This window comes from Passer domesticus, chromosome Z (assembly GCF_036417665.1).
Source record: "Passer domesticus isolate bPasDom1 chromosome Z, bPasDom1.hap1, whole genome shotgun sequence".
NCBI lineage: Eukaryota > Metazoa > Chordata > Aves > Passeriformes > Passeridae > Passer > Passer domesticus.
Genome location: NC_087512.1, coordinates 45,188,011 through 45,214,895, shown reverse-complemented (window position 1 = coordinate 45,214,895; position 26,885 = coordinate 45,188,011). Strand labels below are relative to the sequence as shown.

Below are 26,885 nucleotides of genomic sequence, written 5' to 3'. Positions count from 1 at the left end.
ATACCATGCACATATTTCTTAAATACAATGGAAAACAAACTGAAGGAAGCATACTTGTCAAACTTTTGAGTCATCACAGGTATGGGCTGATTTGCAAAAGCAAAATCACACCACCTGAACCTAGTCTGGGTTTGGGTTTGTACTTGACAATAATAAGATTAATGTGCAGGCACCAATTCAAAGACAGAATGGACTGATACCAAAGGATTGTCTGTGGCACACAGCTCCTACAGTATATAAGATTCTCTAATTCTATCACACACAGCTGCTCAAACAATAATCCAAGATGGATTAGAAATGTTTGAGGACTCAGTCTTTTCAGAGTGCTTTCATTTGGCCATGAGACTCAGCTTAAACTGGTGACCAACAGAAGAGTTCAAGGAGTGGAAAGGTAATGCTGATAGCTTCTAGAAACAGCTCTGTCAATTGGGCTATCCTGGCTTTATCATCATTATCATTATGGACAAAGCTGTTATAGGTATATGAGCCAGTTCTCTGCACATGCCTCAGACAAAGTGTCTGCTCACAGCAATGGGGTACATGCAGAGATGTGTGAATCTGTTCCACTGGATATGGATACAACTCTGAGATTTGCCTCAGCTTCAACAGGCTGTTGTCTCTTCTCTGGCATGCACATGTTTGGTACCTCCAATATCTGTTTGAACAGCTCCTTGCACAATTGAAATGCCAAATTACTATTTTAAGTGATAAGTAGCCTAAACCAACTTCTACTGGATGCAGTGTATCAGCAGGATTATGTTGTATTCTGCTATGTGTGATTACTGCAAGGACCTTAGCCAGTTATACTCCACAGTCACGCTCTCTGGAGGGGAGCAATATCTGCTTTGCCATTTGCACACCATCAGAGGCTCAGTATAGGTACTGTCATGAACTCAGGAGAACAAAACATAAACAATTTCTTAAGAGTAGGGCAAATATTTTATTTGCAGTTTTTCCAATGCAAAAATGGGATTGACAGGAGTGCAAATACTTTATTTGCAGTCAGAGAGTGACAAGACACAGCCTCCACTTAAACACACTTCATAATAGCTTCTCCCTAAGAGCAGTATTGACAAAAATTGCAGGTGTAATGGGGTAGCAGCAGTGGAGTTCAAGCTGTTGTTCAGAGAAAACCAAAATCAAAACGAGTATAAACTATTTTTTCTGGGCAGAAGGTGAGTAACAACCTAGGCAGGCAGGAAATGTATTGTTTCTGATGTAATATAGGGCAAGAAGATACAATCTCAAAAGGAAATTACTTCCTCAGAAACATAAGGGATGGCTGGATAGGCTTTCTCGTAAAGTTCTTGATCACCCTTCTCTACAAGCCTTCCTTCCTTTCTCTGTACTTCTATCTTATCTGTTTTCTCAAGCACTCTTTGGAGCAGTCTTAGCAGCACATCTTGCTGCTATTATTCTTACCTGTCCTTTCTGCATCTTGAGAAGAAGGTCTCTAAAATGTGATGGTTGCAGACCCAGTTCATGTGAAGTACGAACAGCATCTTATGTTGATACAAGAGCAACTTCTCATCTCTTTTCATAACCAATACTCAATAAAGGTACTGCCACCATGTACTGTGCTGGAATTAGAGAAACATTTGAGAACCACTGTCCAGACTATGCAATACCTTTCTGCTTGCATTGGTATTCCCAAATGTTTCTTGGAGGAGACACTGAACCCCTAAACAGTCCACTGTGGTCTCTTAAACACCACAGCACGCATCTTTCCAGCGCCTGCAGTGTTCCAGTACTGGAAACCTAACCTAGAAAAGAACAGGGTGAGTCTCACAGCACGCGAAAATATCCGTAAATCGCTCATCACATTGTTGTCACTATGCAAATACTGCAATTACCTTCATCTTTGTCAGTGTAACTATGTGGTAATCATTGGCAAAGGCTGACATTTTAAAAGCTTCTTTGGTATTGTATCCTTACCTGCCTCTCAATTTTCTAAGAAACGGATGCACTGAGAGAACTGATGCATAGAACTAAATTAAGTCTTGGTGACGGGTAAACAGCATTTGAAAAGTATTTACTTTTCCATGTTTTACTGGCACATTTCTCCACTCCTGCTCTGAAATTCCCTTTAAAAGAAAACAGCACGCTGTGTGTCTACTGAATGCACTGCAGTGCAACCTCCACTTTTCAAGTTCGGGCAAAGGGGAGAGACACACCTTTCTAGAAAGGCCCAAAGTATGACAAAGAGGTCCCAGTTTCCCTCACTCCTGCAAGTCTGAGCAAAATTCTGTGAGTGGCTTTGACCTGACTGTTATGACATGCTTGCCTGCTGCTAAATGTTTTAATTCTAAAGTTCATGAGCTTATCCATGGTTCAGAGCCAAAATGGGGGAAAAGCACGGAAATAAAACATGGAACCTTCCACTTCAGGCTTAGTAACTAACAGAGGCTTCAGGAAGACTGGAAGTGGGAGGAGGTAAATGAAACTGTTCCCAAAACAGAATGGAAAAGAATATCACTCTTGGCAGAATACAAACTAGGTCTCTCGGCGATTTTCTGAGATGAGCTTGGTGTCTTGTATAGTGAGCTAAAGCAAGTCATTTGTATGAAATGTGACAAAATCCAAGACAACAAAGATAATTTCTTTCTTCCACTGTTGCAAAACAGTGTCTATGACTGTTTTCAGTCACATCTTTAAAAAGGACCCCGGGAGGTACAGGAAAACAATCTAAAATAATGTCTGAGACACAGAAGATCTGCCTCTTAGGAAAGACTGAAAATAAATTTCTATAATTTTGCAAAGAGAAAGGTAAGAGGTGAATTAATGTCAAGTATTTCCTTAGAAGGAAGAACATTGATACCAGTTTCTAGCCATGAAGGACTTGGCCTACATTCTTCTTAACTTTTGAATTTTTCCCTTTCTTCCATCTGAAGTACCCGCTATTTCCCATCCATCACCCTTTCAGTTGTGCGACCCAACTGTATATGGGGCCTAAAAGTTAGATCAATAAACACCTCTAGGTCTAGAAGAGTACTGCAAAGGAAAATCTGAACTGGTATGGTGTCTAGCCCTAAACAACTGTCAGCCAATTGAAAGAAAACTGAGATGCAGAAAAGATGCTAAGAGCTGACTAAGTATGAAAACCTTCTTAAGTTTCTAAGGAAAAAATACAAAAGCCATGTAATAAGGTCTGAACCCAGACAGTGCTTCAATACAAAAGGCAGATTCAGAATGAAGGTTTATTTTTGAAATTGTAGTTATTTCTATTTTAATACTAAAGACAACTCAAAGGAGGTTGTGGATTCTCTGCACTTTAAATCATTACCAAATAAGAACCTCTTCAGCTGAATCAGAACAGGAGTTTAGATTGTGAAGAGGAATGTGATAGCATTTGCTACACATCAGGCTAGAGAATCCAGTGCTCTTTTCTGATGGAAATCTGAAATATTGGAGTTTGAAGCTAATAATATTACCTAACTGACAATTGCCAGTGGAGCTATAACAATTTTCTCTACACACAGACCTAGTTCATAATATTTAGCTGATATATGGGTGCTATTTAGTTGATTGGTTTTACTTGGCAAGTTTAGTGCATTAAATAAAACCTAAGTGTATAAACATATCATCTATTTATCTACCTATTGATTCATCTCTTTACATCTGTACATCATGATTTAGACACACCTTGTTTTGACTGAAATGAAAGGCATACCTCATTCTCTTCAGGGACAGGATTAACATATTTTTGTGATCTGACAAGAGCCATCTCATAGTATGGCTGTGTGCTGGTTCTAATGCTGAAACTTATTTTTGTAGCTTAGGAGTTGGTTTCCCTTGGAAAATCTATCTTTTCATTTCTACCATATGTACCTGAAGAATATGGAAAGTGTGAGAACCCTCAACCAGTCTATGATACCTTTGCTGACAGTCACCTTTCCCCTTCTTCTGTAGGCAGTAATATAGACCCAGAAGCACATTCCTGTGATGAATTTGTGAGTCATCCCTGATTTGCTATCCAAAAGTGATGCTATTACACTAGAAGCAATTTGTTAAAACCCCTCATGACAAGACTTCCCTTGCAGTACAGTTCTGACCAACAGGCATCACTGTCAGGTAACTTCATGGAGAAGAGGACCCTGAAGAGAAACAGAGAGACCTTGCACTCAGAGTCACCTCTGGAGATGAGAAACATTATGGTTACAGGAATATATTCACTGGTCAAAATAGATATTGATATAAAAATTAAGGAAGGAATAGCCCCAACAGAAAAAGTGAATGAGAAGAAAAAAAAGAAACAAAACCAAAAAAAAAGCAGCAACCCTGAGGTGTGCAGATGCAGATGGCTCTTTTTCCTCTCTTTGCCCAGGTAAACATAAATGTGTACAGACTTCTGGCCATCAGAGCTTAAGTCTGAGGAGTTGCTCTCCAGAAAACAAAATATGTTAGTCCATTTTTCCAATGCAGATTTGATGACTGCAAAAACGATTCGTAGGAAGCTATGAAAAATGTCCTTCACCACTCATCCTTCCTTCTGCCATATGACACAGCGTGTGCTCACCTTGGCTGCTTGCTGCCAGATGACGATACCTTTGATTCTGCAAACAGTGAATATGTCAGGAGATGAGTCACTCCACCACCCTGCCTGACCCTCTCCAGCCTGGGGGCATGTGGAAACTGCCCACTGAGCTGATGAAACAAGTGATTTATGGAACAGTAGGTCAAAATCATGTCTTGTTTATACCAGTTGGCTGTACCAGATGTGTCAATAAAATGAACCAACCCTTAGGCTTTTTGTACCTTTGAATATGGCACTAAAGGCTTTGGAGAGCAATCTCAGCAGTCTCAGACAATACATTACCCTAAAGTGTGATGAACCTTAATCCTTTTAACCTATTAGGAGAAAGGTATCCAGTTTCTTCAAGGAGCTGGTCTTATCTTCTCCTACATGATTGACTCAGACACTTAAAAAAAAGCTTCCTTGAACTGTCTTTCCAAAGTATCTGCTTGTGTGGCAGTAGGGCACAACACTTCGAATTTGTGGTCCCCTTTTGCAAAATGGCTTTCAGATGGGAAGAAGGGATATTTTTCAGCTGTATCCCTGAACATCTACTATGGAGGAGTTTACAGAAACATGATGTAACATGGTCCAGCAGGAGATCTTTACCTGCATCACCTCTGCAGCACTGATGTGCTCCAAATCCATGTGCTACAGAAAGCAGGCTATAAAGAATAGCACTTCCACTTCCAAGCACCCACAGTTTCAAAAACTGTTGAATTTGGCAAATGCTGGAGCACTCTTGGTGAACCAGGTGGGCAGTGTGTTAGGTTTGAGAGGAGAGGGAGAATATGTGTTAGGTTTGAGTGGAGAGGGAGAATATTTTGTAGGATGAGATGTCCAAGGGAGTCTACTAGATTATATCTGTTTGTACAACTGTGACAAAAGAATTTCACTGTCCCTGTATGTTAGCAGTGGGTAGGTAGGGACATAATGTTTTTTTCTTTTTCTATAAGAGAATCTGTTCTGCATAAGTTTACATTTCAGCTACTTTCTGCAAAGTTATTCCAGTCTTAACTCCTGTGCACAGAAAATTACAATGCAAACTGTATGTACATTTGGTCAGCAAGCAACAGAATAATAACTGGCCTTGTCAAAGTCTCACAGTAAATTGTACTACCAAAGATCAGACAAAGGGTTTTCAAATCTCTGCCTTTGAATCAGAGAGATTAATCTATCTTACTGCTGCTTTAGGTACTAAGACCTGTTATTTTGGTGTTAAAGCTAAGCACATGCTTAATATGTAAAATCAAATAAACTTTTGCTTCACAGAGACATAATTTTTTATTTATCAATAAAATATTTATCAATTATTCAATATTTAAACTATGACTACAAGGTTCCTGTGTAATGTGTAGTTATGTAACCACTCAAATCCAAACCTTGTACTGCCAGTAACAGCATACTTTGCCATGCTTATGACAGGGGAAATCACCTAGACACGAGTTTCGGTGTTCAGATGATGAAACATATGAGAAGTAAGCATGTTACATTCAAAAGCAAAGTAAACATTACTGTACTGTAACTGAATATAGAAACACTACTGTCTTGCAATTTGAAGACTACTTACAATATCATTACTATTTGTGTAATGTAAGACCTGTGTATTGAAAGCTATTTGCATATTTTATGAATGGCGCTGACAGTGTGTTCAGCATTTAAGAAAAGTCTTGTATATCCCACATGCCACAGAGCATAAAGCAACACAAGGTGAACCTAAATCCATACCATGTATGGAAATAATTCCAATATACTGTGACATAACTCATTAGAAATGGCTTATTCACATTGCATTGAGAGTGTTGTTGCTGTGACAGTCTAAGGAGGTAACAGAAATTTTTGTAGTTATGATAGCCATTGGAAGAGATTTTGGAGCTGCAGGCAATGTTCTGCCATCCTGTTACGTCCCAGGAGGATCTTGTTTAGACCTATGACTGTAAAATGTGTTTTCCAAATATACATCCTCTGTTTCCAAATCTGTCACTACAGCTGAGAAGCACCTGCTGTATCTTGAGTACTTCTGGACTCATATAGTGTTGCAAGTGTAGTTGCAGCTGCTAAAGCTGTGAACTAGCATTGTCAGGAATGAATCACCTGTAGCCAGTCAAGCCCACATTATGCTGAGCTTTAAACAAATATTAAGGTGGCAGTAAAGGGTGGGTATATTTGACAGAGAATGCCAGGTTAGTGAACAGGTACAAAATCTAGGAGGAGATAGAAATGAAGCAAACATCATCCCTGCAGTAACTTCTGTCGGTATCTCAACAAATGTTTATTCTGGTCCTTCCAACAGAATCCTGCTGGGACACTTCCAGTACTCTCAAGATTAAGTCTTGTTCACTATTATCTCTTGCAGGTTTTTTTTAAACCATATTTGACTTGGGGTTTTTAACATGAGACTCAAACTAAAAGTCCTTTCATCACTTATAAACTTGATAGCCAACTGGGACAGCAGCTTTTCTCACTTTTACTAAAGACTACCAGCTGCACCTTAGATTTTGACACTGATATTCTATGGCATGGCTAGAGGGAGCATTCACATTTCTAAACAGAATGCTGAACTTTACAGAGAATGGAAAAGAAAGGCCTAAGGACAAGCTCAGCTGCAAAAAGACTGTGAGCTCACCATCAATGGCACTCTGCAAAATGGCAGAGCAGGGTCCTGATCCATGTTATGGATATTTGAGCACTATGCGTTAAAGTAACCACGTAATTTTATAAAAATAGTCCAGAAAAACCCAGATTCTCATTATTACTCCCTAGATGATGATCAGTTCAATAGCTAAACAGTTGTGGTGACTGTAGGTTTGGGTAATGCAATCATTGAACCTGGTTTGATGTGATGGGGAAATACTCCATTCTTTTCCACGCATAGTAGATAACTGAAAACTCCCCAGCCATTCCAGGAAACGTCTTCTCTGTGAGAAGGCAATCTTACCTATCTTTTTCAATTTTGTGTGATGAATTTCTACAACAAACTCCTGAAGCAGGAGACAGCATCTCAGTACCAGTAACGGAATGGACATGGTCAGTGTTACGATGAAGATCTTCCAGAACTCTGAATTTTTGATGTAAGGAGTTTGCAAAGCCATGTGATGACTTCTACATCCTCTGTATGACTGCACAAGTGCTAGTTCTGTGCCTAGTGTAGCAGCTGACCACTCAAGCTGATCTTCTGCTTTCTGTTGGCCGAGGACAAGACGTGATGCAAGCCCTCCTGAGAAGCCTTCAACCAAAGTGCTCTGTCACTGAAGTCCAGTCTGAATGAACATGGCAGTGTCACAAAGGAGAGACATCGTCTCTTAGGAAAATAAACATGGCTCTCAAAAAAATTGTCCACCTCTCAGTCCCAGCCCCAAAGGAGATATAGAAATTATGTGTAATATATGATCCTGGGTACTGAAATAAACAAATAGTTCTTCCACTTAATAAAAACTGGGGTATGAGACCAGCTCCAATTTATGTAGTGAACTCTGCATCAAACATTGCTAATCACATATACGCCCAAAGGAAGATATAAACAAAGTTAAATTACATTAAGAGCAACAATGTTTTATCATTAGTCAGCCTGGATCTTGCCACACCTTGTTAAACTGAATGAAGATGTCCTGTGGGCCAGAAGATTGTTCTTCATTTTTTTCCCCTTTAAGTGGGAATGGAATTCAAAGAAGGAGTATTGCCTGTGCCAAATTGTCCCATATTGACTTTCAAAGGTGGATTGAAAGTGTTTTTTCAAATCACCCATAATTCAGTTCAGTTAATCTAGAAAAGTTTACTAGAAATCTAGATTTCCAGTGAGCATTATACTGCCAGTAGCTCTTGTATGTGTCTCATGCATGTAGGTTTGAAAAACTAAACCAAAAAAATTGAAAAATAATTTTATAATGGAAAATTCTGGAAAAGAAATTATTTGACATTCTTTGGAAAACATGAATTATGTAAAGCATGAGCAATGCATAGCCAGTTTTGATCTTTCTGGCTATGCATATTGCAATAATTAAACTATGCCAATAGCACATCAGCACTGTGATGATCATTTTAACCACAAAAAAAAAAAGGAAAGGGGAATAAAAAAACCTAGTTTGTTTAGGACATAATTTTGGATGTTGCAAGAGAAATACTTTCTTATTCAACTAGTTCATCATCCAGTATCTTGTTTACACAAAGGATAAGAATAGCATTGCTAGACCTTTCCAAAATAATAAAATTGAAGAATTTGGTTATCTGAATTTTTACATCAACTCCCTAAAAATAATACTGAATAAATAAAATACATTTGCAGATCAATATACTGGTTTTGAGGAGCTAAAATAGAAAAGAAAACATAGGAATAACTGCAAACTAATCTGATAAGAGGAAATCTATTTCTGGATTTTAGTTTGAGTAAGAAAAAATATTTTCTTATTTGGATAATAAAAATTTTGGATGTATCCCTACAGATACTATATTTTGTTTTTATGGAATAAGAACAATAACTTGAGGTGTTTATTGAAAATTTCAGAAGTTGAAGCAATAGCTAGAATGAAGGGTATTAATAAATACAACAAATTTCTCATATTATTTAAAAGAAAAATTAAAATTAAGACTAAATTAAGACATTAATTAAAAAACTTTATATCCATAAATTAGAGTAACATTGTTCCCCACTAAAATTCTGAAGTAAGTGTAATCCAGCATTCAAATTTTCTTATGGTAAATATTCGTACACACTTTTGGTTTGGATATTCTGTTTCTAATAATTAATATGGGAGGGAGGGAGACAAATTGACTCTTTTCGCATCACTCTGAAAAAAGTATCTCTAATTGCCTTGAAAGAGAGGAAAGAGCTAATATACAAGCCAACACCTAACCTGTTTATACTTCTGTATTCAGTTACTGAGCAGAGCCATCTGAGAGTCAGCAACACCATGGGACTTTTCCATATGCTTGTGTTAGATCCAGAATAATGAAAGGCGATTCTGGGAATGTTTGTTGCCCTTAGAATTCTTTTGCTTAAAGAAGAAAGTTAATAAATGCAAAATCAGTGTCTCATATGTCCAAAAAAGGTCTTAAAAGGATAAAGCATCCTTTATACATTTTATCTTTTCTCTATAGCAGCACAGGTCTCCAGCCTGTAGGTACCATAGCATTAAAATACATATACATATACATATACATATACATATACATATACATATACATATACATATATGTATATATTGTGTGTGTGTGTGTGTGAAAGACAAATAAAGACATGTTAATGTACCTCTATTTGTTATTTTGGTTGGGCAGATAATACAATCTTGAAGAAAATCTCTGCATTAAATGACTTGTATGACAGGGATGTGGCCATTGGCAGGTTAGGTGGGGTATGGAGGACCTAAAAATGCCTGGTTTTCTTAATTTATTCCACATATCTGAATCTCTTAATGAAAAAAATTAAAGCAATCAGGTAAAGAGCAGGCATTGTTGCTCAGTAAATGTTTATGTGCATGAAGTTTTTTTGGTGCTTTTTTCTCCCCTTCCCTCCCCAACCCCCCACCCCCTAGAGAAATCTGAAGAATGCAGCGGTATGCATAAAATAATAACAATGTAGACAGTGGCCGTTCTGCTCCTTTCTTTAATTTTTTTAATAGATCAAGATTTCCTACTTTGGAAACGGTGCTCAAGAGGATTTCTTTCTGCCTAGGGGTTCCCCGGATGGAAGAGTGCCAATGACATCACTGGGAACCACCTTCTCTTCACTTCCATGGTTTGGGCATAGGAGGGCACTCGCCCACTCCGACAGCGAAGGGGGAGGCACGGGGGCCGGGGAGGGGGAAGGAGCGTGTTGAAGAAGACCCTTCTCGTTTCACAAGCTCCTTTGGCTGGGGACAGAGGTGTTACAGCAGAGATTCAGAGTGTGACATCCCTAGCAACACACGTTCAGAATCCCCACGACCAACTCCCCTTTTAATCATGTTCTCTGGTCTCCAGGACTGGTGCTGCATACGAGAGTGAGCGTTGCTAAGGGAACAGGGAGAAAAAGCAGTCCTTCCCTCCTGCGGTTACACTATAAGCCAAGCGGTCAGCTTTGCACCCTTCAAAAGTGATGTATCTGAGAAGACTGAGCTACGCCTTTCTTGTAAGGAGACATAAATTCCCAGCATGCCTACACTTCATCAGAAAACAAATAAATGCTTGGTCAGACTATTTTTCAGACAATCAGTTGTGCATACAACCGTCCAGGGAGTGGGAGGAATAGCCAGCGCTGAATAGCCAGTGTCCTTCCCAGTGCTCTGAAAGCACAGGGTTACACAGAGGACTGGAAAGTGCCCCCACTCACCCCGTGGGCTACCTGGCTGTCAGATAACAGGGACCACACACACATCCCAGCAGGAGAGCTGGGAATGGGCGTGAGAAAGGATCTGATTTTCTCACCCACCACTCCTCTCCAGATTTTTTTTAATCCTAAGGAACCAGTGAACCACTTTTACAAACAAGTATCACAGAGAGGGACCGTGGTCTCAGAGTCCCTTCAGAGTGGGAGTAGCACAGCTGCATGCCACCTCTGCCAAAAATCTTGTTGTAAAGCATGGCACAGCCCCAATCAACTCCCTGAGCCCAGGTCGGCACCCTGACCAGTCCCAAGTTCTGTGTGTTCAGAGGATGTATCTATCCTGTGTTGTCTGCTCAGATAAGCTCACTGGAAGTCTTCTACCCTTATCAGTCTATGTAGTGGAAGTTACATTCTTGTTCAGAGACATAAGAAACATAAGTAAAGTCTTATTTCTGAATATATCTCAAGTGCAGATACCACCTAAAGTGCATATAATTTAAACAGAAAAAATATATTGTGTGATATAGGTACCATGATCTTAAAACCAACCAAGGCAGAGGAACTGATTAATCACTCAAGATAATTACCTCAATATTGCTCACTGTTCCGAACCCCTCACTTTTTGGTGACCTGAGATGGTGATATGTTATTCAATGATATTTTAAGAGAAAAAGGCAGAAGAAGCAGAAATATGAGGATGAAGTGACCTATCGATGTCCCTTCAATCCACAGACAGGACACAGTCAGAAACAAACCCAGGAAAACTAGCATCATGGTATATTTGGAGGTTGCAAGAGGGCCACAGTAGAGCCAAGATCTTGCACTTACTGTTAACCATTGAATGACAAAATACTAAATTCAATAGGACTTTTTACATCTTTGAGCTAAGAAAATGTATTTTCTTGGCAAAACCTAAGATGGACTTCTGTTGCTACAAAGCTTGTCTTTATAATAAAGATTTTGGCTGCAAAAAATTATCTATCGGATGGTGAAGATACTAAACTTTTCAGATCTGCACTATAATTATGTGATAGCATCTTCTAAAACTCTCAACTAAAATATTTACTCCTTAGGTGATGAAAATATTTCTATGGATCTGCATTCAAATTCATAAACTGAAAAGAAAGCCTGCTTTCACTGAAGAGTCTCCTGATGCAGAACATAGAGGAATGGTGTATGTTGCTATTAATACTTTCAGTGAGTAATTCATGGTTATCAGTCACTCCTTTTTATTTCTTTCAAAAGTGCAGACTGTGCATGTTCTCTTGATAACATATTGCTATATCCTGTGTCACACCTAAATTGAAAACAAGTTTGTGAATGCTGTTATAGTCACTGCAGTTCTAATAAATAACAGTATCTCTAAAGTTTTCATTCCCACATGCACACACAGAGACACACAAATATACACACCTATCTGTGTAGGGAGAAAGCAGAAGAAGAAGCAATCACAGCATATTTTTTGTCTCATCTTGCTGTGATTTCCTCTAAAACTGGTTCAGATCAAGTGTCTTGAGAAACACTCAATATACACTGAAATTGCTGTACTTCTTACTGAAGCCCGATGAAAAGGCTTACTGTGGTAAGAAGCACCCTGAGTTTTCTCAGGCTTTTCTACAAATGATTTACATACAGGATCAATTTTTGCTAAAAGAGTCCCAAATTGAAATGTGATGCTAGGACACACAAAATTCATTGGACTCTCTATTGCAACTCCAAAGTGTTTTGGAAGCTTGATCACAGAAACAGAAGTCACAGACACAAGTTCAGAGACCTTATATCCAGAGAACAGGCTACAGCCCATGTAGGCATTCACCTGAGCCAGAGAAAATGCATCTGCTGCTTATAGTCACTTCCTCAGCCACTACATCTTGGCACCACTAAACTACAGAGGGTCCTCTTGGATTGGATGTATAAAGGTGGAATGGAAAAGGCTTTTCACTGTAGCAGTAGAAGTAGTTTCCTGAGATGCTCCGTGTCCACTCAAAGACACTATCCATTAAACTTACATAAGCATACTGATATGTGGAAAAGGGGAAAAATACTAATTCACAACTAATTTTCAGTGTTGTCTCCTTAAATCAGTGGCATTCAGTCTTCAAACACATTCTACAATTCATTCATTCTACAAATGCAGCCATGCATAGAGATAACTTCTGCAGTTCTCTTTGACACAAATAATAATAGAAGTTGTGCCACTAATTTTCCTCAGGCTACTGAAGTGATTTTATGTGATTGATTTTATGGAGGGCAAGGGAATCAGGCACTTTGTGGGAAATTTGGGGAGGGGGTATTTTCCTCAATTTCCTACTGATTGATTTTTTTGTTTTTGAAAACATATCCATGAAGACGTATCCAGATGCTTTGATCTGGAAGATAATCAAACTTCAACAAGCAGAGACCTTGAACCAGTCTTGCAGGATCTCTTTCCATCTCATTGCTAATGTTGGTCAAATCTCCCTCTGTAAAACAATTGCTTTGGCCATTCTTTGGGCATATACCTTGCATAAAACAACTTTCCTGAAGCAGAAACAAGACCCCAATATCTTATGCCTACAGCAGCAAAACGTGTCTAGGGCCAACAACGTCATTTTCCCTGTGTAACATCCTGTCCTGCTGAAATGACAGTGTTGCCATTTCAAATGTTTCTTAGATCTTACCACTGAATAGCCTCCACCAAGCACATATATTTGAACCAAACCTTGTCCATTGTAAGGGCAATCTTTACCTGAAACTCACTCAATACCTTTCAAGCTTTTGCGCTCTTTTAAAAAGGTACTTGAATGTATTGGGAAAGATAGTTGTGTTCTAGTTTTCTACCGATAGGAAGAAACACTTTCATTGGAAACACATTCATATGAAAGATAGAAGTATTTTTGAGTTGCACAAAACTACCAATTTAGATATATCAAAATTAATATTTCACTCTTTGCCCTGCACATTTTTATGCCAAACCAAAATTTAAATGTCTGTGACATTTTTCTAACAGGAACTGTGTCACCTATACCCACACACCTAAATTACAAAAAATTAATTAAAAAAAACTAAGTACAAACTTATAATTTGGAAAAAAACAGCTTTGAAATGATTGAAAATAAATTTTAAAAATGGAAGAAAAAAAATTTCCAACAAAGAATTGTATTTTGATTAAAATATGTGTTCCTGTGCAGTAATTTTAAGATGAGAAAACTGCAAGCAGTTCTGAGGTCCCCTATGCACCAAGCAAAGCACATGCCACAATTCAGGTGTGCTTACAAATTTATCAATGCTCATATTGTGCCTCAATAATTCTGTTTGGTTTTTGATCTCTGATTAGGAGCTATAATTTTTTTTTTATGATTGGTACGTATCATGACTAAGAGTCAAATGCTGGAAAGGAATCACAATATTTGCAAAATATTCTTCACATAGAGTTGGAAAAAGCATATTGAACTACTGTAGGGGAAAACTATTCTTTCTTAGGTAAAGGAGTCAATTTACTGTACATGCCTAGCTGCATTCTCCAAAAGGTAAAAGGTAAAAGAGTATCCATTGTACTTCCAGGAAAACTCATATTGCTTCTCAAAATGCTCTAAAAATATGTGTGAATGAAAGAAATTTCACATCAAGTGTCACAGTGCAAGTGTGAAAATACTTTTTTTCTGAAGCAGCCCACCAGCAGAATTCTGTAATAGGAAAAGAAAGAGGATGTAACATAATAACAACAATAATTTAAACACCCAAACAAACAAAAACAAACAACCCCCCCCCAAAAAAACCCTCCAAAAAAAAAAAAACCAAAACACAACGACCCCACACAAAAAAAAAACACACCACAAAAAACACTATCAACCCCTCCCCTCCCCCAGTGAATATGTCAGTTATAACTTTGGTAATTTTATTACTCCCAAAATAATACTTACTGTAAGTGTGACAAGTTAGAGTTAAATAACAGGTGAAATAACAAGTTAGGGTTTGTAATACACCTAAGGCCACACTGTGCTTCTGTTTACAATACAGAGTTTGCACTCTGCCAGCTGGAAAAAGAATTTGGCACAATATACAAATCCTTCAGTTATTCCAGCAAAAATTTCCTGTGTATATTTTAATTTGTAAAGAAAATCTCTGATGATTATTATTGATAAAAGTGACCTCTTGCTCTGTAGAAAGAGCTTTTGAGACCAGATTAGATATTAAGACCTCTGAAACTTGCTGTCAGAGTGCAAAGAGGTGTCTTTTAAATTGCTGTCAGCCCCAGCTGGCAACTGGAGAAAGGAGTCATTATAATAATAAGAAAAAAAAAAACAAAACCAAAAACAAAACCAACAAAACCTCCCCCAAACAAACAAACAAACAAACAAAAAAAATAAACCAAACCAAACCAAACAAAAACAAAAAAAAAAACCCAAAAAACCTCAACCAACCAACCAAAGAGCAATTAGCTAATTGGTGAGCCTTCTGCTAGATTAACAGAAAGAACCTCACAGTACATATTCCTGGAAACAAAAAACATTCTGTGCTGTTGCAAATGAGCATTTCAAATGCATTAAATGCAGAAGTAGGTCCAAAACATTAATGAGGATGAAGAAGAGCACACACATCACAAAAACCGACTTTTCTCTTTTTAGTCAAATATAAACACTGCACTGTTCCTGCTCTGTGGTCCAGCAGAAATCTGAATATGAAGAGAAAACACTGCTTTTAGCAGCCATGTGTAAAACTATGAAAGAATGAGTTAAGAATGTTAATTTGTTAAGAATAACAAGAATAATAAGAACAACAAGAAGATACTGAAATATTTGGGCAGTACATGTCTTGCAATTAGACAAGTTGTCCACATAATGCCAAATTTAAAAAAGGCTTATGTGACCAAACAATACTAATGGAACATTCATTTGAACACCTGCTCTGACCAGAGTCAAGAGTCTACATATTTATTTTCTAACTGTTGATTTATTTTTGCTCTAAAAGAAAGTCTGTGGCAAATGCATGTTTACACAGAAACTTGTGCTTTCTGTTTTCAGCTGTTAACCTTAAAATCCAATAGATTTCATGTTTCCTGTTTATAAGGGTGAAGCATAGTACTGCCTTTATTTTTCTAAAATTAGCCAAAATATAATTAAAAAGCAACTTGATAAAAAAAAATTATCCAAAGGATAGATATTTGACAGTAGGTGATTTATAAGCACACAATATGAGCTGTCCTCATGCAAAGATACAAAGAGCCTGGTATTCTATCACGTACAGCAAATTTAAGGAAATACATTAATTAAAAAGGCAAGTATAGAGTCACTCTTTTCTGTAATGTCCTCCAGCTGCCATTTTGAACAGTAAGTGGTAGTTCTGACCTCAACATATTGATCCTTTTCTGAATATCTAGCAGTAATGAAGTCTATGATGTCATTATTGTGAGGTTTGTGGAAGAAGATTAAGTCTTCTACCAGGCCAAATAATATTGCTGGGGGAAAAAACTCAACAAAACAAAACAAAACAAAACAAAAAACCCCCACCAAACCAGACATGACTTTAACTTGTGACCCTTTTTTTTTCCAAGTATAAAATAGAGAAAGCAATTTTTAAAAGTTGAGAACAGTACTTTGGATTTTTTCTGGATATGCTAACTAAGATTTTAAAAAGTACTTGGCTCTCGTGGCAGAAGAAGGATTTTAGCAGCAGGAGAGGTGATAAGATGTTTTTGTTTAATAGTAAAAAAAACCAACCCAATAATGTGCAATACAATAAATACCTCTTCAGAGTGTATGATGTCATTGTTTGACAGGTAGGGAATTTAATTTCTTGTCTTGTCCTTTGAAAGTGTTTAGTGAACACATTCATTTGAGGATCCAAAGCAAATTTTACAAATAGAGTGAAAAACTATGATTCTGAGGAGTTTTTCGCCTTGTGCTGATTGTCTCCAAGCTCTGCCTGGCAAGTGGTGGTTAATAAATTCAAAATCTGAACAAAGTGGCTTTGGAGCACTGGATACTAACACCTAATTTTGCAAACACATGATAAAGGGACACTGACAGTCTGCTCTGTGGTGTCATGGCTCTGGGAATATGCTGTGTGAAGAGTGCTTGTCCATCTAGTTATTCAACACATCAAAGCTGAGCCACAACTCCTGGCATTCCTTGTCACCTCTCACTTTACTTTTTCTTGCAGTAGTCTATACCTTCTCGGGGGCATGACAAAAATGTCTCACAGAGTTTGAAACCCAGATATTGCATGCTTCAAAACAGTGAGTGCTTTCTTCAGGAGCCTGAGCCACATCCAGTGGTGACCACCTCTGAGCAGGAGGCTGGATCAGACATCTCCATCTGCTCCTCCCAGGGGAAGCTGTGAGTCTCCAACTGGACACAGGACACATTGAGTGAACCCAATCCTTTGCTCATGATAGAGAATCATAAAATCATTAACGCTGGAAGAGACCTCTAAGGTCATAGAGTCCAACCTGTAACCAAACACCAACTTGCCAACTAAACCATAACACTAAGTGCCATGTCCAGTTGTTTCTTGAACACCTGCAGGGGTGGGGACACCACTACTTTCCTGTGTTCCAGTATTTGATCCTTTCTGTAAAAAATTTCTTCCTGATGTCCAACCTGAACATCCCATGGCACAACCTGAGGCCAGCCCTTTCAGAATGGTGCTCAGTACCAACTGGCCTTGGAAGGTCTTGGCTGAGTTTACTGCTGCCACCAAGACCTGCACTTGTAGCAGCTCCACCCAAACCCAGCTCCCAGGCTTTGAGGTGTATCACAGCAGTGCTCTTACTCCCCACAGCCAAGGCTCCTTGGGACAAAAGGGTGTTAACTCATCATTACGGTCCTTTCTGGTATTGCTGGGACTCTATCTGCAGACATTTGGCTGTGGAAAAGGACTTGTACTCCATAAAAAGATCTGTCTCAGACTGGAAATTTTCTTAATTCTTGGTATTTACTAATGCAAAAAGCCACTCATGCAAATAAGCCATGACATGCTATGGGTAGCTCACTCATGTCTACCAAAACATGGGTAGCTTAGAAGATTTTTTAATGTTTTTAATGTTTTTCTCCAAAAACAGCGTGGCTTAATAAATTCAAGTAAGTTGAGCATTAAAACTTCAGAATTTATAACTGCAAAATACTTTCATCACATGAGAGGTAATACTGCTGGACCCTTTAAGGAATATGAATGATTTACTTTCTTTTCAGATCATATGTATCTCAAGCTAGTTTATAAAAACTCACTCAAATGTTTGAATGCCTAAAATTTAATATGCAGGGCCACAAAATAAACCCACCAAAAACAAAGCCCCCCCAAAAAACCAAACCCATACAAAACTGAAACAAACTTTTGTCAGTGAAAGAGCCCCCTTCGGAGTTTCAATAAATGTCTTTATCATAAAATGCAATACTGACCTGAACGACCAGTTTTAGAAAATACTTCATTCAGTAGTGCCAGCACTTCTAAGTGCCAACAAAGCATACTTCACTTGCCTTTCATGTCCATGTTGAATTTTATGAAATAGTGTCTGTTACATAGAAGAGTGTATTAGATACATTAATATCAACAGTCTGCAATTTTTCCATGTGGTAGACATCTATGTGTATTGCAAGGAGGTGCTTTTTCTTCTAAATCTAGTAATCACTTTCTACATTTCCCCAAAAAAGGCATGATAACCTCTGTTTCAGCCCCTGCTAGTAACTGTTTTGCAAGCTCCTAAATGGTTTTCTATCACCTCAAAGGGTATGCATAGTCCAAATGTTCTTAATTCTTGCAGGTTTGGTGCAAGGCACATACATTTTTCCTATTGACTTTCAAAATATCTGATGCTATCAGATAGGACCAGAGGCCAATCTTGATCGATATTGGGAAACTCTGACATTAAATTCCAAATTACAGCTATAAATGAATTAACTGTAAAAACTCTAAGAAGCTGGCTCAGCAAAATCCCAAACCCTTCTATCCGAATGACACAAGCCAAGCTCTTGCTGACTGCACTATCACACGCACAGACCTGATCTGTTTGATTTGCACATGAATGCTGACATTTTTTAAGAATTACAGCATTTATAGGCAGTGCCTAAGATAATTACTAACTGAAAAACTCCCTGTCTTACTGTGCTTCTTACCTTCCATTAAACCAAAGTTTTTAGCTTCTCTTTCCCATGTATGTGTAGCATAGAGTTTCCTTCCATGTGACTAAAGCCCAAAAAAGTGACCAGACTATGGACGAAGACTGTGTTCTTTGATGGGAATTATTTCCTCAGTCTTGGTTTGCAAAAGTCTTATATACCCTGCCAGCTTTTCCCTGAGCTCTGCATCAACTGAATATTCACTGCAGAAGCCAACCCCAGGGTCTGTTACACAGGTGGCCTTTGGTTACTTATGCCTGCCATGGAATTACACATCTGGGACAAAGCTAGCCCAACAAGATGCCTCCAGTGAATATCCACTCACATCTCTGTCCAAAGGCAAATGACTTCTTTTTCTTCTCTTTGAAGGCTGAATAGAATCAGGTGAGCTCTCTGTGAGTGGACAATAGTGGCTTTCACTGATATCTGAATTGAATCTGTTGCAGTTAGCCACTCAAACATGACCAGAACATGATGTTTTGTAGTTTATTTGTGAGGGGCTGCAATGTTAGTTGTTCACATTCCTCCTGATTTGGGAGGTATACCATACTAAAGAAAAGCCAAGTCTACTCTACATGTATGAGTAGACACGGTGGCACAATGTGAATGTTTTTAAATTCCTTTTTTCCTTTTTAAATCAAGAAGTCTGTCAGCAGCTAGACCCCTATTTACATGAGGCTGCAGCACTTTCTACCATATAATGACGCATAAATTATGCATGCCTGAACTAGAAATGTAAGAGAAGCACTAGAGCCACAACTAGATTTTGAAAGATCCATTCTGAAGAATGCTATTGCCCTCATAAAGTGGACAGGGAAGAGAGGTGATGAAAAACAGGATAGATTTTTGTATGATGTAAAGACAGGCTTGTGAGAGAAATCTCAGCTTAAGAATATGGGATTCATATCCTGGGTCTCACCACAGACCTCAGCATCACTGGGCAAAATACTGACTAGGTCAAATTCAGAAACACACTCTTATCTTTCTCTTGCAAATGCAAAATCTGCATCTGTGTGATAGCCATAAGAACTTTACAACATTCCTGCCAAAATATTGATAAGACTGGGTAACTGAATCTCAGAAGGCAGTATTTTAGAAATCTGGTTCTGCTTTGTACAGGAAGACTGCTGCAATTGGCTTTTTCTGGTAGCATTTTTATGAAATTTGTTTTTCAAAGAGTGAAACACAAATGCTTAAGTATAAACATCCACACAATTGCTAGGATTTGCAGTGTGGTATCCTACACACACACAAATAAACATATATTCCAAATATCTAAATGGTTCCTGTTCTTACCACAATGGGCTCTGTATGCCCCTTCAGAGTCTTCTGGGAGTACTGGGTTTCCTGTTTTCTCCCTTCCTCAGTTGCAGCTCTGGACAGCTTGAGTGCTGCCTGCCACAGAAGACCACCTGGCCTGTGATAACAAGGACACCGGGGAGAGTAGCAATCATAGTTTCTAGTGAGTCACGTATTGGCGACCCATGCTAATTAGAATCAACTCATTGACACAGATGATTTTTTCACCTGAGACCATGAGGTACAATGTCTATTCCTGTTGGTCCTGTGACAATTTCTACAAGAAGGCACTGTAAATGTCTTAAAATTATTATAACCATTGCAAGTTATTCCCTCAGCAATTTTGTGGTTAGCTGCAGTGGAGCTTTGGTCTCCCTTTGTGACAGTTTTTATTTTAGTTATAGACATGCCTCAGCCTTTCCTTGATCAGAATGTCCTTCTTTTGGGGGATGTTTTCTCCATAAAAAAAAAAAAAAGAAAAAAAAAAGAAACAAACAAAAAAAAGATAGTCACAGGAAGGGAGCTTTCTTCTGGCATCACACAGCCTAGAGCATGGAATTTGTGACTTACTTTCCTAAAGCTGAAAAATCTGAGCTTGTGAACAAACACAAGCAGAGGGGTGCATCTAAGCATGACTGGGCGAGCACCAGCAATCTGATCAGTGCATCTTGGGTGGCTGCTTGCCCTTACCCTGGCAGTTTGTAGGGAACTAGCAGCGAGTGAGTGATCAGCAGCCACATTTCCAAGGTGGTGGCCACAGTGCATTCAGCAGCCACCAGCAATCACCCCTTCATGCTCTTGGGAGCTGCTCTGAGCAGCCAGTTTTGCAATACTTTTGCAGCACCTGTTAATAGAAAGACAGGGAGTGTCAAAGTGCACACACTTCTTCCTACTTAGATGAAAACATGGTATAGGTCAGAATTAATTGCACTGATAAATACAAGGTTTGACACAAAAATGATCCTTTCACTAGAATCCAACACTGAAAAACAATTTTTAAGGGCTGCGTCCATTAGTACAACCACATTTACACCCTCTAATTAATGCAAGGTCCAGAGCAAAAAAAGTCATATCTATAAGCATATTTTACAATCAATCACTGAAATTCAGAAAAGCTGTTCGTTGTTCACCCTCAGTACTATTACATAGGTTCTCTCCCTTAAGGTGAATTATACACCTTTTTCAACCTTCAGAAAAAGAGCCTTTTAGTGTGGAGTCACAACTTGCCCTTATAGCAAGAATGAGGCCAGAAATCAACACGATGTAGGTCTTGGCAACAGCTATATGAGAAGGGCTTTACTTCTAGGTTTCCATTAAAACCAGTGTCTTCTAAGGTTGAGTTTATTTTGAGGGGTGGGGGCATGTATGCTTATTTTCTTTACTGAGTAATTGAGGGGTTTTTGGAACTCAGTTAAAAAATCCAGAAACATTTCTGTGTAGTAGGTAGTTTTACAGACCTGAGAAGAGTCATGGATACTGTGGGAATCGCTTTAATTAGTCAGAGAATTGTTAAAAGATTCTTTCTTATTTTTTAATGACGATGCTAGAATACATAATGTCAAAAAATTGCAGTGCAATGCTCTCTAAGCCAGAGAAAATCATCTGAATTGGGAGGAATCCTTTTGAACCCTTTGCCTTTTTAATTTTCCTTGTATCCTCCATGGTGTACTAGGTAAATTGTCAGCATTTGCTCCCACAATAGCAGTAAAAACATTTAGGGTGCCTGAGAGAAAAGAATGACAAAAATGCACATTACTGAGGGTCTGTCTTTGAGTATAGATGGTGGATTAAAATGATAAATTGTGATGCACCTAATAAAGATTTTATACGTTGTGGCTTATGATATCATATAGCACTCCTACCCTATTTGGAGCAAGTTTTCAGAGTAAATGCAGCCCATGATGACACAGCATCATTACAGTAGTAATAACTCACTTTCCCATAAAATCTGAAAATTCATAATGGAAGTTAGTAACAGGATAAATCCATGGTAAAATGGTTTAATCTAAACTCTGGTTAACAAATCCAAAGGTCATGAGATCTTGGACAGTGTGTAGCAAGTTGACCCTAGCTGTAGAATACACCACAACAAAGGTCCCACAGCATCTCTGAACTCCCCTTTACCCAGCAAATAACTGGCACAAATGAGTGGAGAAAGCAAGCAAGCAAGGCTGGTTAGACCAGGAAGCTGTAGAAACAGCTACATTTTAATGAGTTGAAGGAGAGGGGAGGGGAGACAAACCTCATTGTCCAAAGTTTAGCAATTAACTTTTTTCCTGACAAAATCTGAATAGAATGTTCAGACATGGATACCTGAAGTTAGACTCTACCTAACTCTAGCCTATCTCCACAGTCAAGTTTCTGTAACCCCTCTACAGGTGGATCCCTCCACTCAGCCCTCCACATGCAGTATGTGACACGCACAGAGACTGGCAGAGGAGAAGGCTTGGGCAAATAGAGACGTGCCCTTCAGAAGCACAGCCAGGCATCTTCCCATATAATTAATACACAGAATACACACTGTGTAGAGTTACAAAATGTCTCTCCCCTTGGAGGAGGAGAGTGCCCAGCCACATTTCCTACCCACGTCTCAGTGTTCAACACCTAATTTAATGCACAATTATGTCCTGAGTAAGATAAGAATCCCAGAGAGTGTTGCAGTAGCTCATTTTTAGTTGTTTACACATTTTGGCTATTTTTCCTGTGGTTTGACCTGTCCATACCTCAATTGCAAGTCTGGATGCAAACTTCTTTGCCACCAAAAGATCATTCCCATTCCAGGTGTATTTTTAAATACTCCCTCTTGCATTGGCTTGTCCAGCTCCAGTAATGCTTGTTCCCATCAGAAACGGGATGCTATAAAGGTGCTGATATATGTTTTTCACAAAACTGTCAGTGGGACCCTGATTAAAGGACTCCTGTGTCTCCACAAGACTCATGATGACAAATATTCTTCCTCTTTCCTCCATGGTGCTACCAGTTTACAGCCATCACTACAAGTGCAGAATTTTATTACCATCACAAATTACAAATTAAGGGCTTAGTTAAAATGACATAAAACTACTAATATAAGGCATTAATAGACACAAGCTTCTTCTTCTTCAGGGAAGAAAATTCCTTTTTTTTTTAATGAGTGGAAATTTCATCAAAATGTTATGACATCTATACCAAAACCTGTGAAGGCAGATAGGGTACAGTTCCTGAGATGCAGGTCTTGGATGGGTTTTCTGTCACAAAGGGGCATGGTGTTAATATCCAGTCAAAGTCTTGAGAGACTTTCTTGGATGCTTGGCTGTATCAACATGCAGATTCTTGCTATCTGCCACTACTGACCCGGCTTAGCCACTCCCTCATTCCTGAAGTATGTTGCCTTAGGCAAAAACAAAGGACTTACACAGCAAAATGGAAATCAGAAAACCCGGACACAGCATAAAATGCTAAAAACTCCCCAGACTAAGCAGAGGATGGGAACTTGTGGTGGTCTGAGAAAGAATATGGCGAGATTGTTCACGTTTGTAGCACAAAGCAGGTCTAGGATACTTATGATGCAAACTCCCTCCCAAAGTGGAGTAGACTGGAAGCTGAAAAACTTCTCCCACTTATTTTTCACAAAGCAAGTTAGACAGACTTATTGGTTCAATTCAGCAGTTGCTGGATAAAGCCATAGCTGAGGCTATTGCATCCTGCCAGACCAGAGGCAAACACCCACTTGGCCCAACAAAAATGTTTGTACTATGAACTGCTGTGTCTCTGGGATTTCCTGTCACTGCTAGCAGACCTTTAAATATCACGAGACTCACAGGCCAGAATTTTCAGAGGTGCTCTTAATTCTACAGCTGTGAGCTGGACAGCAAATCTTCATAGCTTGGAATATTCCATGGCAAAAACCCGCACTGGAGTTTTGCTCTTATTTCAAAGATATGTTGCAATGCAGTAACGTGACTGCAAACTTGTGTGCAGGGTCAACAACTCTGAGAGGAACTGGTTACGAGAATAAAAATATTCCTCATCACCTCTGTAAATCTGACCCCTGAGTAGAGAAAACTAAAATGCTGGAGGAGAAGTGATTTTTTTTTTTAGAATTACTCTTGAAAAAACATAAGTGCCTGTTTTCTCTGGTTTGTTGTAAAGGGTTGTGAGACTGTGAAAAAATGTCCTATCCATGGCAAAGCAAGGAAACTACATGGAGTTTTTTTTCTATAAGAAGCATTGCTTTGTAACCACTGGGAGGGAATCTGAAAAAATTTCAACAAAATTCTCCTTAAGAGTATCAGTCCAGACTAGCGGGAAATAAAAAAATATGATTCTTTTAAAATGTGTCCTTTTCCATGACATGACTATCAATGTTGTGGAAGAAGTGAGAGGATCTGACAGCATGGCATATTTTGGTGCCAGCATCATTATTTCCAAAAGTTAATTGTGCACTCTTAACTGATCACAACCATCTCCAGACCCATCTGTTTTCCAGCCACTATCAGACACAATTATACTTCTCTCTTTGTTTGCTATGGACAATGGTTTTCATTTTCAGCCTTGTTGGGTCTGTCAGATCTTGATCATTATGAATCTCCTTCTCTGATGGGCCAATCTGTAATGAACTCTGGCTCCTGTTGCTGGATGGTATTTGCTTCATCAAGGAATGGCTCTCCTTAGTAGTCAGTGTGAAGCAATGATACTTTCTTGGCATGGGCCGCTCCAGTCCAATTTCAGCTGAGCTTCCAGGGTTGTGTTGAAGAGATTTATTCACTTGAGAACTACAGCAGAAGTTTGATAGGATAAAAAGGAACCTTAAGTACTTAAACCACTTTCTGTGCATGTAGTTGTGCAAAGATTTCTGAAAGCAAGCAGGGACCGGGTTACTGTTCTGAAAGAAATTTGCATATGCTGAAAGTTCTGTTCTTTAGAGAGTCTTTTTGATGACAAAACTCATGCACTAACTCCTTTCTGATCAAAAGGAACATGTCAATTTACAGGGCCTGTGAAGATGACAAGAAATAATAATCTTACAATTAAAAAAGAATAGATATGGGGGAGGAAGTTTTTTCCTCCTATGTGATTATTTGTAGCCCATTGTTCTCAATTTTTATGAAACACTTCAGAAATACCAAGTTCTAATTTCAATTTAGACTTCTAGAAAGGGGCCTACGCTGTTACATTCAAAGGTATAGCCACTCATCTTAAAACATTCATAGACTACACTAAACTAGGCTAGACTAGACTAGACTAGACTTGAATGTTTCAGTGGAAAGGGACCTACCATGATCATGCAGGCCATCTCAGATGCTGTAATGGTAATAAAAACCAAGTTCAGGTAAGTTATTCAACTAAATAAATAATATTGACTTACTAAAGTTCTTATAGAAACTAAAGTTCTTTCAATTTTCCCTTCTGTAAAGTCAAAAATACTTTCTTAAAAGTTCACCTCTTTACCTTGTTCAAGAAAAGATTTGGATGTTTTTACGTTGGAGCTGTGAAACATAGACAAGGTATACCACACCTGGCATGATTTATGAGCCACCAAAGTTACTTGCTAAAATGGTTTATGTGACACAGGGATATTTATCATAAACTCAACTTATGAAGAAATAGAGATGGACTGTCAGAACAGTATGCAAATGCTCTCACCAAGCACAGAATGCCTGCTGCCATGAAAACTGTTGGAACACAGCCCTACATGCCCTGAAATTGCTCACTTCTGACCCAAACATACAAAGTACAAGACACCAAAGAGCTAAAATCAGCTCCTCACAGCTTTCATGCCTCCCCTCTTCTATATTTTCAGTAATATGCAGATCCCTGAAAGAAGGTCCCAGGTACCAGAGTAGTTTACCACCCACTTAGTTTTCTTCCCTTTGTTTTATTCTCTATCATGTTGCCATTTCTTCTCATTTTCATGGAAACACTGGCTTTACAAAAACATAAACTAAGAGTGTTAATAAACATGGGCTGAACATCCAACTTCATCCAGAATTACTGAAAAAAACCCAGATGTGTTTGTTATAAACACATGACTGGCCAACTTCAGCTTTTCCTGCAGCTCACTTTTATTCTTTTAACAGGATTTAAGGGTTTAATGGAACAGTCAGGAAAACAAACACATATATGTGGGTGCCTCCAGTGCACCCACGGCAGGAGGGAGGGAAACTGTGGTTTGTGCTGCAGGTCTGCCTTGATTGCTGAGCTAGGCTGTTGACTGGACACCTGCAGATGTGTGCATGCATCTTGAAATTTGGATGGACACTTTGCACCAGTCTCAGACTGCTATGGAGGGGGTCAGTCCTGATCTACAACAGTGTAAGGGTGAGTAGACAACAGTGCAATTTTGAATTATGCTTTCCACTGCATTGTGAGGACTGGCCTAAAGGCAGGCCCTGGGGCTGCAGGAGGAGAGACACTATTCCCTTGGTTGTCTTGAGCTGTGGTCACCAAACTCATCTTGCAGGCACATGCACAGTTGATAAAGTCTTCTTTGGATACAGGCTTCCAGATTCAATCTGGGTCATCTCTGCCTTTTCCTTTCATATACAGTGACCTGCCCTTGCCTGCTGTCAGAAGAAATTTCAAGTCACTTCTTTGTAAAAATCTTTTTCTTTTGCTATACAGACCTTTACTGACCTTTGCTTACTGAAGTTCAATTGGTACAAAAGAAAGAAAACTGAAGAATCCTTTCTAAATTCTG

At 38.8% G+C, this 26,885-nt stretch overlaps 1 protein-coding gene and 1 long non-coding RNA gene across 5 annotated transcripts in view; one reads left to right on the top strand and one right to left on the bottom strand.

Annotated features, from left to right (window-relative positions):
• Positions 1 to 26,885, bottom strand: part of NRG1 (neuregulin 1) — a 444,984-nt gene that overhangs the window by 247,839 nt on the left and 170,260 nt on the right. The gene's annotated exons all lie outside the window — the stretch shown is intronic.
• Positions 10,310 to 12,026, top strand: LOC135291189 (uncharacterized). Its single transcript, XR_010354056.1, has 3 exons — positions 10,310 to 10,371; positions 10,469 to 10,616; positions 11,885 to 12,026. It is a non-coding gene; the product is annotated as an uncharacterized LOC135291189 (long non-coding RNA).